This window comes from Poecile atricapillus, chromosome W (genome assembly GCF_030490865.1).
Source record: "Poecile atricapillus isolate bPoeAtr1 chromosome W, bPoeAtr1.hap1, whole genome shotgun sequence".
Classification (NCBI taxonomy): Eukaryota; Metazoa; Chordata; class Aves; order Passeriformes; family Paridae; genus Poecile; species Poecile atricapillus.
In genome coordinates, this window is record NC_081288.1 from 46,283,739 (window position 1) to 46,297,023 (window position 13,285).

Sequence of the window (13,285 nt, forward strand, 5' to 3'; positions counted from 1 at the left end):
TATTGCCCTGGCATAAACCATAGAAGCTGGGTCTTTTGCACAGCTTAAATTAGGGCCCTTCATCTTAAATGAAGTCATAGATATCATTGAAATAATGTTGATGGTGTTTTGGGGAGTGTCTCCAAGTTTTAAATGTTACGGTATTTGGATGTTACTGCCCAACTTGTTGCTCAGTTCCTGCATAGGATAGACCTCAAGCTCTATAAAAATCAAGTATTACAACACTAGAAGATGAGAAATGTCCTTTCAATCTTCTGCTGTAAGGCCTTCATTCCAAAGACAGGCCTATATCTGACACTGCAGTATTTGGATCAAAAGCAGCAACACTAAAAATTTTAGAAAATACTCTCCAATAACATAAACAAAGGAATAGTAGAACATAGTGAATTTTACTTTTCTTGTGGTATGTGCCTATGAGTTGAACAAAGGTACTAGCCTACCCACATTTCAAAATAATTATTACTAAGAAGACTAGTAATTAAGCTTTTTTTCTTTTATTGGGATGCTTTATTCATATTTTCCATACCAATTATCTCCATTTGTATTAATTAATGTACAAAGAAATTCTTCTAAGACAATAAGTCAGTGTTGTTTCTTTCTATTTCTCTTTCCTTCACTTGTGCATAAAAGAATTGTGGCAAAGGAGGACTGGAATGAATGAAATAAGTTCTACATTTAAGGATCTTCATCGGAAAATTTTCACACCCCAAAGAGTGAATACTCATGTAATAGCAAAGTCTGGTAGCTCTGTCCATCTCATGTATGATAAGACAAAAATGAGTTTTTCAAATAAATAGATCCCAGAAAACAGCATCTGAGCTCTCTGGAGAAAAGCAAGAGAAAACAACATGTTTCACCAGAGCCACCTCCCACCATCCCTCAGGTCATCAGCATGTGTACATGTTGAAAGAGTTGACACCTCTGGCTTCCTGATGTCCATTACCTTTAGAATACATTCAAGAATACATGGAAGAGATTAAAAAAAAATCTTGGTCCATGGTTAAAAATTTTTACCATCATGATAGCATTTGTTGTACGTATCACTTTGCTGAGTCACAATAAATTGTTTTGAAGTTATCAATACATATTCATTGCTTTTGCTTAGTGGTAAGTCCAGAACTTCTTTGTGGCAGCCATTGGTGGCTAAAATTTCTGGATGCTACCTTCTTTATTCTTATGGCAGAAAATTTCAAGTATCCAATTAAAAGGTTCATGTTCATGCAGCATATTAGCTAATAAAAAAATTCTACAAACAGTAACTGATTTTCATAAAATCATTGTGAAAAGGAGAAAAAATTATTGTCACACTTTCCTTCTCATCAGAACTGAAAATTACATCTTAAAACATCTCTCACATCACTACAACTGATTGGTCTTATAAATAGTAGTAGTAATAGTCAAGATTACCATCTGGTCTTGATGATTCAATTTAGATTTCATAACCACCATGGACAGCTTCTCTATGCACTATCCACACTAAACTATCATTTCTCTTCAAGACGAAGTTTTCTTCAAAGTAAATAGAAAATTTAAAAACATTGCAACAACAGGTATAACACCTTGCTTCCTAGAAATCTAAAAATCATGTTCATTTACAAAGTACCAGTGATTCCTAATACGGATAATTTTCTGTTTTTTTAATTTATACAGAAATTGGATCTGAAAATTTAAAAGCAATTTTTCAGGAATTCCTGTTAAAGTCATTGCAGGGGATGAGAAAAGATGGGGTAAGTTAGCCAGAACCAGAAAACTCCACCATGAAACCAAAGATTGACATCTAAGGAGTAAACCTGTGTTCCTCAAGCTCACCACAAGTCCTGTTAGAAAGCATGGTTTTACCCTTCTTCTTTCAAAGCAGATTAGCGGGTGATGTTCTGATTATTGAAACTGAGAGAAGCAAAATCGCTGGATGCTGCAGGAATATGATTTTTTAGTATATTTCTTTTTTATTTAATTTTTTTACAGTGAAAAAATTAGGGGATGACAAAGCTACTCAGACAGACCTTTGCCAGTAACAAGACTTCAGTCTGAATAGATATCTCAGGATTCAGCCCATGTTTCTACTTTATGATTTATTGCCTACAAACTCCAAAGCAAGTGAAACACAGAGCAAACAAAAAAGTGGCTGATAGACATTTTTGGTTCTGTTTGAAACAGGTGTCACAGGACTTCACACACCTTAAAAGCACAACTCATCTTGTACCTTTCGTTTCGTTTCTATTTTACTATGGAAAATATCATTCCTACTCTGAGAAAGTTTATTTTGTATCACTTAGTGTACCCTCAGATCAGATCTTTCTCCATGAAAGAATGAAGTTTGTCACATGCATAAGTGCTGCCCACAGGAGTAGAAAGGATATTGAGTCAAGTCCTTTCCGATAATTTACATCATTGTCCAGTGGTGGAGGAGAAGATGAGTGACACCACCTCAGCTATGGTCATTCCCAATTCCTTTGGCTTTGGAGGTAGAATGATTGCAGAAACAGTTCTAAGAGAGAAGGAGCACTTTAGAAATTTCTTCTGCCAATTTAAGTTGTTCACTGGGTGAAGGGAATCCCATCCAGAAAATGACAGAGAAAAGGCGAAAACAGAGTCCAGAAAGAAAGTGTAAAATATAACTGGTTCAGAAGGCACAAATTTTCCCCTCTAGGTGAAAGCATCAAACTTAGCACAGAACTGGGGCATTTGAAAAATCTCTGTTATCACTCTTCCTATTCAGGATGCTGCATGAAACTTCAGTGATAACTAGTCCAGCTGCACACATCATAAAACCCATATTATAAATCTCAATTGTTTACAGCTTAACATAAATCAGAACCAGACTGAAACACATTGTATAGCTTGGAATTACAGTCTCGACACAAGGAATACTTGTTTCCTCTTGCCAGAGTGGTGAAGCTAGAGTAGCAGATCTTTAACATCAAGCCAAATATGGACAAGAAGAAGCTCTATATACAAACCCTTCTAGAAATAGAAGTATATTCATTTTCAAATAGAAATATCACTGAGCAGTACTCACAGACATTGCATCTGTACAGGAAATGGACATTTCCCACCCTCATAATTACATAGGACTATAGAAAGTAAATTTCTCACTTACCACATAGCACTACTTGCAATAGCAAAACAAATTTTATCTTCTGAGTCTCCTTATTTTACTGGAATGGAGGTGGGGGAAAATCCAGCTCAGTTCATCAGCATGTTTAAATAGTGTCTTTGAGAAAGGATTCAGAAGCAAATATGTACCGTTGCACTGGGCAGCTGCTCTTGTGGATTTCCAGTTAAACAAACATCTATTGCAAGGTATGTCTCGTAAAGAGGTTGTTTTCTCTAGGCTTTTTCTAGGGTCATGGTCATCACCTGGGAATTGTGGTTTTCAGATTTATGAAATTACTAGTCGATATTTGTGCACATTTGCCAAATAGTATAATGAACAATAGAGGTGTATGAGTATGCAGCACCTATAAGCAGAACATTAATTTCCTGTGAGAATTGTTGTTTTCCAGATTTTACTTCAAACCCTACTTAAGAGAGTCAAGCAGAGTAAGCAACAAAACTTCTACCATGTTAAACAAATTTTAACATTTGATGGGAAAAATCTAAATGGAAACTAATGGTGACAAAATAAATACATAATGCATCTCTGTTTTATCAATACCAGTATATTTAATTTCTGATTATTTTCAACAGACAAGAGCAGAGTAAAGAATGATGAGTCTTTGCAGGAATGGTGCCTGCTCATTACACTGGGCTCACAATCTTCCCTGCCATGTTCATTTAATCTGTTGAGCCAGGAAAAATTCTACTTACTAATAGAATTTGATTTTAAAAAATATTAATTCTGTACTGGAAGTCAAGAGCCACCTTTAGTACTTTGGGGATTTTCATTTTTTTAAAAAAAAAGCTAATATATGAAGAGATTTTTCTCATTAAGTACCATTTTGACCAGCAAGGTAAATACATTTGTTTTCAACTTCAGAAGGACAAAACTCTCCAATTTAGAGATTTTTTTTTTTTTTAGTTCTTCTACAACTGTTCAGAAATACAAGGTCTCAGCTACTGCCAAGCCTCTGTACTCACTTCTGAGTGAGTGCTCAAAGTGGAGTGAAGTGTCTGGCTTCTTATCTCTGATTTTCAGCAGCTGTGTTTGAATTACAAGTTTGATTGACAATTATCTCACTTTGACAGAAGCTTGATTACTTGGGCTATGAAAAGATTCTTTATGCTGTTTTGTAATAAACAGTTATTTTTTTTTATCACAGGTTTTTAGCATTAACTCTTACTTGCTCTTGAACAGCCACAACTAGTATTTTTTTAATTAAACCAAAAACATTAGGGAGCCTGTGCCTTAGTGTCTAGTTACTACTTGTTTTTTCCTTATTTTGATGAAGTTTTAGCACAGGTAAAATACAAAATCAAATATTCTCCAAGAGTTCTAGTGAGCAAGGACTTTGATAAACTCTGCTAATTTAGGATTAAAGAGAACTAAAAGCCTGAAGTTAAGGCCCTTTGATAGCAGTGGGGGATGAGTAATGGAAAATATCTTGCTGTGGACTAATCAGAGTGTAATTGCTAAAGGAACCAATCTTTCATTAATTGCAAAGGCAGTAAACTCAATCAGTCATAGTGTCAAAATATTGCAATTCAGTTGAAGAATTTTATTGAACAAATTGATTTAATTGTTTTAAGTAATGCCATTATAAGTGTCATTATTAAGAAACATTATTCTCAATATAATTTTCTGAAACATAAAAACTTTTTATGAGGCAACTGATTTTCATTTTAAAAAAAAGATGAGGCAATGGTTTTGATTTAAAAGAGCATCTTGACTAGGCTATGTTTTATTAGAATCTAGCAGTACTTGATTTTGGATGTCACCACAGATAGTGTGAAGCTCTTTGCAATTAAGGGCTTCTTTAGGTACATTTAGACTAGCTTGAACAGGTCTGATGGCATTTTCTGAGTCAGAAAATTTGTTTCATCTAATCTTCCTAATCCAGATATAATGGACCAGGGATGTCTGCCTTGTGCTTTTGCACACCTTCCTTCCACTCTTGTTTAGCCATGAGGGGACATTGTACAAGTGCTGTAATTTTCTTGCTAGTTCCAGAATTCATTTAAACTGTAATAACCAGTCCTGGCTTACCTTCCACTCCTCTGCCTGCTTATTGCCATGTGCATGTCTCTCCTTCCCATCTGCCAGATGTTCATGCAGCCACACAGTGAGTGGGAACAGGACAGTGCTCTGAGTTAAAACCAACCCTTCTTTTTCCCCCCCTCCCATATGTATATATGACTATTTGCAGTCACTGGGGAAGCAAAGAGAGTGAAAACATTGATTGGGTCAGTAGGAAGTTGGCACTGCCTCTTTTAGCATCAGCATTTGCTTATGTTGACCTAAGGGAGTTATGGCACTACACAATTAGCATCACTCCTATGAGGTTCAAATCCAGCTGGGATCTGTGGAGCAAGAAACAGGAACACAGATACATCAGCCACTGGTTCCCTTCCTCTCACAACAGTGCCTGGGCTGAATGAAAAATTCATCTCACTGACACCATTTCTGATGCAATATCTCTTAAATTCAAAGCCAGAGGGAGAGTGCTGCATGAAACCCTATAAAAACTGCAAGTGCAGTATCCTGGCTGTATCTGTGTAATCTTTCTGTGTCTGTGACAGTGACAATAAATATTGACATCATTGCAAAGCCAAGAAAAGTGTTTGGGAGGTTCTCATGCAACCATGAACCTTTTGCATGTTTCTAGCAATATCCCTTTGGTTATTGAGTCACAGACAAACCTGATTATGTAAGTTTTTGAGGGGGAGGTAATGTAACTTATTAGATCCAATGGTAGAAATCAGGAGGAAACAATCACATTTCTAGATGTCCAAAGACAGAGCTTGCTAGTCTTTCAGAAGTGGTACAAATTCAAGGAGTGAACAGTGAGTGAGTTCTCATAAGATGACTTTCTTTGACTGTTATTTGTGTTCAGAATGTGATTTGACAGATTTCTTGCCATCAAGCTGTGGAGTCAGCATAGCTCAGGGGTTCAAAAGGCTTCAGTCAAAATGCCTTAAAAGCCTCTTGGTCCAAGATATGCAGAAACTCACTACAGCTGCAACATGAAAATAGGGTTGTCATTACTGTTACTTTACCAGTGTTATTTTTAGCTATTGTATATATGTCTCCCGTGGCCTTTCCTCTCAATCAAATGCTATTATGCCATAACAACCATACAGGCAGGTAGTACGACTCTTTCTAATTCACATTTTTTGAGTAATGAATAGAGCTTAAAACTCAGGAAATTTTAGGATTGGAAGTCACAAAGGCTCTTCCCCATGAAAGTCCTCTCAGGATTAGGTGTGGTACTGAGGGGGAGGACACTTCTGGGTCAGATACAGGCTGCCACCACATGAGGCAGCTAAACTCGGCGGATCAGTGGCTTGATCAGAGAGAGCAGAGCCTTGCAGAATTTTCACAATTTGGTCAGTGCAAAAGTATGTTTTGCACAAGGTAGCAGGAGGGATATAAAAACATGACAGTGTAATAAACATGTTTCAGCTAGTATAATAAACAGAATTTGGAGCCTTCAGAGCTGAGCCAGATTTCTCTTTCAAAAGAGGAAAAGTGCATAGCCAGGCATTGTCTCATATGACAAATGATAATAATGAGCAATAACAATAACATGAATCATAGTTATAAGTCATCTGATGATTTAAAAAAAAAATTTTACAAACTATAAAGCATTATAGAAAGTCACTACCATGGGGTGTGGTATAATATCAATAGAAGTATGTGGAACTGATAGAGGTAAAGTTTTTCTAGCTATGAAGTTTCAAAAGAAAATATTGTAGGAACAAGAATGTGTCACATAGCATACATTTTTAATCTTTTTGCATTGCCTTTTGTTTCCTGTGCCTTTTTTACATCATTAAATAGCTGATAAATGGCAGACAGCTTTTCCTGAGGACTTTGCATGCTCCTCTGCTGCTTAGCCTTGAACGTACTTATCCTTACAATGTCCAAATGAAACAGAGACATACTACATTCCCAGTTCTGCAGACTGAGAACTGTGGAGCAGAGAGTGAATTAAACTCACCATGGACATTGCAACACTTGATTCTGAGCTGTTGTGAGTTTATGTGAAAGGTATGTTTTGGACAGACATGTACTGGCACTGCCCATGCTCAAAGTCAGTCCAGCCCATGGAACCCTTAGGAGTGCAACAGAGGAGAACTGAAGCTTTGTTAGGCTATCACATCCCACACCAGTAGGTGTATGCTTGGCATCCTTTTAACAGATTGGGCAGATTGAGCAGTGAAGAAACATTGACTTTAGAGAGCCTGAGTTACCCAGGAGCAAAGCTGCTTAGCCCTGCCCAGGCAGTGGCCATGCCAGACAAGACACTCTCTCCCCAGGGAAAATGTCAGTGCCTAACACACTGGCGTGTGAGTGCTGGCTGCTGCTCTGGTGCCTAAGCTCTCTGTGAATGTTGCCTTAGAGGTGTGTTCAATAAGAAGGAAAAGTCTGCAGCAGAACCAGGAATTAAGTTGTTTTTTTTTCCCTGCACAAACTGCAGGACCCCGGGGAGTACTCTGGGAGTACACCATATCCCTCTCACTGCCAGAAGAGTGTAATGGGCTCAGACTTTGCTGGGCCAGAAATGTGTTGGTTTCACCTCTCTTTCATAGATTTTAATAAATGGGAAATTGTTGTAAGGTGACAACACCCATGTGTCCCCAAAGGCTTGCTTTTGCCCTTGTATGAAGATCAACCTTTTTAATATCTCATTGTGTCTGCTTCTAAAGATCTGACTCTGCTTTCAGGGTCTGACAAATGCTGTTAAGTGGTGCAAAGAATTATATACTGTTCAGACACCACAAAGAGCAATACTGGTCTCCAACAAAGTCTGCTAATGAAAGAGGAATCTGATTGCTGTTTCAGGCCGGTTTTAATTGCACCTAGTTTACCTTAACATCTTGTTACTCTTATAAAGAGAACTGTAGTATTACTAGTGAAACTTAGTTATCAGTAGCTTTCTTTGCAAGTTTTATAAAACTTATGCCTCTCTGCTTCCAAGGAGAACCTGTCTCTCTTCTCATATTTCCATTAGGTTGCTGTAGACAGCAGTCATATATATACTTATGCTTTTTTCTGCAGGCTAACTCCTTCAACCTTACCTTGTATGCCTTGCACTCCACCAGCATCTTGTACTCCTCCTTGGGGGAGAAAAACTCAGAGTTGCCTGATGGAGGAGTATAATCTCTTCCACACTTTTGACCTGCTGGCTGTACTCCAGCTAATAAAATCCAGATGGTTTTATGAGAAGTCTTCCAGGCCTTCACTCTGTGACCATGGGGTTAGGAGTCATGATGGCCAGGCCTTCCATCCCAGCACATCATGTTGGCACATACAGAGGCATTTGAGAACTGTACACTACTAAACAAATACAGGCTCCTCTAGCTCACTAAATGTGAACAAAAATGAATGTATATCTTCCATGTGTTTCCTATTAAATGATAAACAGTGAGTTCTTCCCAGTCTGTGTGACTGGGAGTGTGTTTATCTCACAGTAGCTAACTGCAGATACAGGCTATATTGGACACATCTGGTTATGCAATGGGACAGGCACTGGGCCCCAGCAAAGAGGGAGCTGTAAGCAGGCTAGCCTAGATTGTAATCCTGCTGGAAACCTTTCCTTACTCACTGGAGCTGAAGGGCCTCCATGAGAGGTGGCAGCGGAGGTGGAAACCACTCACATGAAATGTTCTGGCAGGTTGGATCTGAGCTGGGCCAGTTCTGATGAATTGTTTAGGATTTAGCAAGTCATTGCAGCTGCTGCAAAAATTAGCCTCCTAAAATAAGGCTGGAAATCAAAATATTAAACTGAGTTTAACTCCCTTTCTTTCTGGACATGCATGTTTTCCAAATCTTAAAAGAAGCAGATGTTCCAAAACCATGTCTAATATGATGCTCCTAGAGCTCCTGAGTCACACCAGCTCTCGCTGCCCCAGTCACAGCTATCAAACCAGTGGTGCATCTGAGAGCCTGAATCACTTGCTCTCATTTGGGCAGAACATTGCAGCAGCTGTGAGAAGCCCCAGGTGCTCTGGGGCATTTCAGCTGAAAATGCAGTTGTCTACCTTTAGTAAAAGGCGGAGTGAAAAGAGACTGAATAAATTGCAATAAATCTTCTCATAGACATCAGTACAGAAAGGGATATAATAGCTCAATATTACTCAGCTGTTATATTTAAAACCACATAAAATCATAGTTTTATACTCTGTAATATGCAGCAGCGCCAATCTACTACTTAGTGAATTCATCATTCTTTTGCCGTGCAGCTTTGTTTGCTCAGCTTCATTCCATGCAGAGCATGGACAATATGTTCTTTCTAGCATACATGGACACTTTCAGAGCAAACAATAGACACAGGCTTGTGGTGAAAATATTCAGGTAGCCCCTGCCTTTGCTCAGGCAATGCATGAAGCCAGGAATAATTGCCCTGACAGTGCAAGATGTTCCCAAATGTATTCTGAAAATAATGGAGGGGGGAAATGGCACGACTGAAGTAAACTTTTATAGGTGAAGACATAGAACAAGAGAAAGCATGGGGTAAAAATCTAGAGGATTTTTTTCCTCTGTTCCCGACATCATTAAAATAGAAAGAAGACAAAAAGAAAATTTTGTGGCAAGTTCTTCTTCAAAATAGTATGAGTAATACCTTATACCCTTCCCAAAGCCTAGACTCATAGTGCAAACCTTTAAGCAGCAGTTTGAAGTGCATTAAAGAATCTAGCTAGTGGCCATAAGCCCCTTCTAGGGGGTTTAAGTAATTTTCAGAGATATTCCTCTCTCCCTCTATTGAGATTATACAGACAGTGAGGTAAATTGCTACCATTCTTAGTCATTGCAGCGAATTGCCTTTTGTAAGGTGTTATGAACCTCCAGTATTCCTTTTTACTTAAAAATATTGGTCAGCAATAAATACACTTTGCAGTGGCAGGAACCATTGCAACAGGAAGAGGTAGTAATGTCACAAAGGAAATATCCTTTGCTGTCTGTAGTCATACTTAATATTATAAGCACACTAAGTCAAGAAGTACAGTAGAAAAGCAGTTAATATATAGTAAATTATAGTCATGACTGAAACTTGTGTTTGTTATTAGGAATTCTATTTCATAAAATTAATCACATGAGCTTTATTTAATATTCTTCTTCTCCTCTTAGTTCACTGAAGCCAATTGCAAATGCAGCTTTTCATGCTTGCCCTGCAAAGATCATTATTGCAGAGAGACTGAAATAAACTTGGGGATAAGAAGAAATTCTGGTTTTGGAAAGGAAACATGGGATGTTGCAACCTTTTTCAGAACATGCCAGCTATTTTGCTACACATAACTTAATACATTTACCACCTATCCTCAGTTTTGTTTTGCAAAATTTGTGAATATTAATATTTTAAAAGAGCACTTTGAGTTCTTTTGTGGGTAGATATGTATTTGCAGTGTATGTGTGAAGACAAAAAACTACTTAAGCCAAAACCTGCCCACTTTCTTCAGCAAATCTCTTCAAGTCAATGGACTATTGAATTCCTCAGTAAGACCTTTTTATAACTTGTTTCTGGCACATGGAGTGTTGTTTGCCTAACGTCTGGCCATGTCTCACCTAATTGCATTCCTGCCATCAGTATTTTTGAGAGCATCTTTAATACCTTTGTGTCTATGGCACTAAGCAGTTTCACAGACTCATCCATACACTGGTTGTAAGAGACTTGTGGAGAGCAGCTGGTCCAGCTTCCTCCACAAGGAGCGACCGACATGAACCCCAGGTCATCTCACACATGACTTTGCCTTGAAAAGCCTCAAAAACATTCAAGGACAGTGGCTCTGCAGCCTCTGCTCCCTCAGTAACATGTTCCAAATTTTCACTACCATTCTCCTCGTGTCCAATCTGAACTTCCCACACTCTGGTGGCTTCTGCCCCACATCTGGGCTTCCTGGCCCAACTGAGAAGCATCTGCCTCTGTAATCTTTGTAATTACCCTTCAAATAGCTGTAGCTTGCTCTTGTGCCTCCCTTTATTTTCTCCCAGCTTAAACAAAAATCCCTTTCCCAAACTTTTCTCTTTTGAAAAATTCAAATGTTCCTGTCCAGGTGAAATCATGCAGCACCTTGAATCTGCAAGATCTAAGAGAGAAGTCAGGTGCTTGAGATGCAGAAGATATTATTGCTCCTCTTAGGCTTAAACTTTAGAAAACTGAGAAAAAAACACTAATCCTTAATGGGTGCTTCTAAGGGTAAAACATAGCAAGAGTCAAATAATACTGAATCCCGCAAAAAGATTCATAACCTTTTTAAGGCGGGGTTTGTACCTGTGTATACATGGATATGTAGGGTCAGGTGATTTGAATGCAGCTGTTTTATCACCACTGGGATTACTTTTACTTGTAGTGTATTAGCATAGAGCAGACAGCCACAACAATATTGCAAAATACACTTCAGTTTACCCTGCACACTGTCTCAGTGCCAATGACAATGAAAACAGAGTGAAAACTAAACACAGAGCTACAACAAAATCTTCAACTTCAGAAGACAGTATTTGAGCAAGAAGCAAACACAGACAGATAAAGGCTCTTGTGTCAAGAGGAATGTAGCATGAGTCAGAGAGAGGCAATTACTACAAAATAGGAAAATGTTAATGAAACATTTAACATGACCTCAAGCTCCATAAAAACAAGGCCAAAATACAGGGGGAAAAATGTCCTTAGTATTTTGGTAATAACATCTACATCATGTTCAATGTATTATTTTATGCTGTAAAGTCATTTTGTCAGCCTAGGCCCCGGACACAGCCACGTAAACAGCCACAAGGGCAGCAGCACAGCCCTGACCTGTGTTGCCCATGTCCAGATCCCGGAGGCTGACCACCAGCTGCATAGGGGACAAAAGCTGGGGCAGAAGAACATGCTGGACTTCCCCCAGCAGTGATCCCCATGTTTGGGAGATCAATCTCAAGTACCAAGCTCTAGGCCAGCACCTCCAGTTTACACAAGCAGACCAACTGTGATTACTCTGGCTCAGACAAGGGCTCTGAGCAATGGTTGAGAGGTTTTGCTCCCTAAAAAGCATTATAGTGTTCAGAAAATGGAACCAGAAAATGGAATATGATTGTGTGGCAAATGTGGGAGGTTGTGCCTGGGGGCCAAAGGACCTCTGAGCCTTTTTTAATGGCATTGCCACCACTGCCACCACTGCCAGCTCTAGGTTCTGCCAAAAATCTCTGCTCTGGAAACACCCTTCTAACTCTAGAAGACCCTGGAAATACACACTTATGGCTACAGAATATTGCTCCTGCTTTCTCTGTTCAGGAAATGTGGTCTCAGGCCTGCTGTGCCTGGAAATTTCTCCTGTCAGCCAATGACAGGTATTACTGCAACAGGACTATTTTGTATGAGCCATAAGGTAGCCAAAAAGCACCAGAAGAGTAAAATATAACATCTACCAACTATCATAATTTTAACTGTAGTTAATCTGGTTTCCTCAGAGAAAGGGTAAACAGAGGTCTGGGTTGGGCAAACACTCCCTGGTGAGCTTCAGGGTGCTCCATAGGCACTTAAGTAACTAACAGAGCTTGTAGTCTGATCCCACAAATTAAAAAAAGAAGAAGAGCTTTTCTTAAAGCTTCTCTTAAAGAAGAGCTTTATTTAGTAGCTTTTGGTGGAAAAGCCAAGAGTATGCTTGGCCCTTTTTTTGAATGTAAGTGGAGGTACTCTGACTGCATGACTGTGGCAGAGACGTGTCACACAGAAAGCTAGATCCAGCTACAAGAGGCAAGGGTGGATATCACAAGGTTGTGCTTTCTTTCCCAACATTCTAATCAAGAATTTAATCCTGTTCTTTGTCAGAAAACAAAAAGAAAGTGTATTTTTTTTTCTTTGAACTCTTGCATGACCTCAAGCAATACTAGAAAATACGAAGTTTTCTTTACAAATAGTGAAATCAAACACAGCCAAGCTGAAGACAAAACAGAAAGGGTTTTGAATTAACATGTGCCTCCCTTCAGTGTCAAGATTGGACACTGACATTTGTGCTCTGCTGAATGAAGTCTTTTCTGATGAAAATTAAGCAGTGATTTCTAGTTAGGGATAGGCAGAAAGAACTGGCAGAGTCAAAAAAACTGTGTTAAAAAACTGTGTTAGCTGGCTCTTCTCTGCAGAAAAAATTACATGCAGAAGAATTGTAATTACAATGCATTACAATTCACTTGCAGAAGGCATGTGAACGG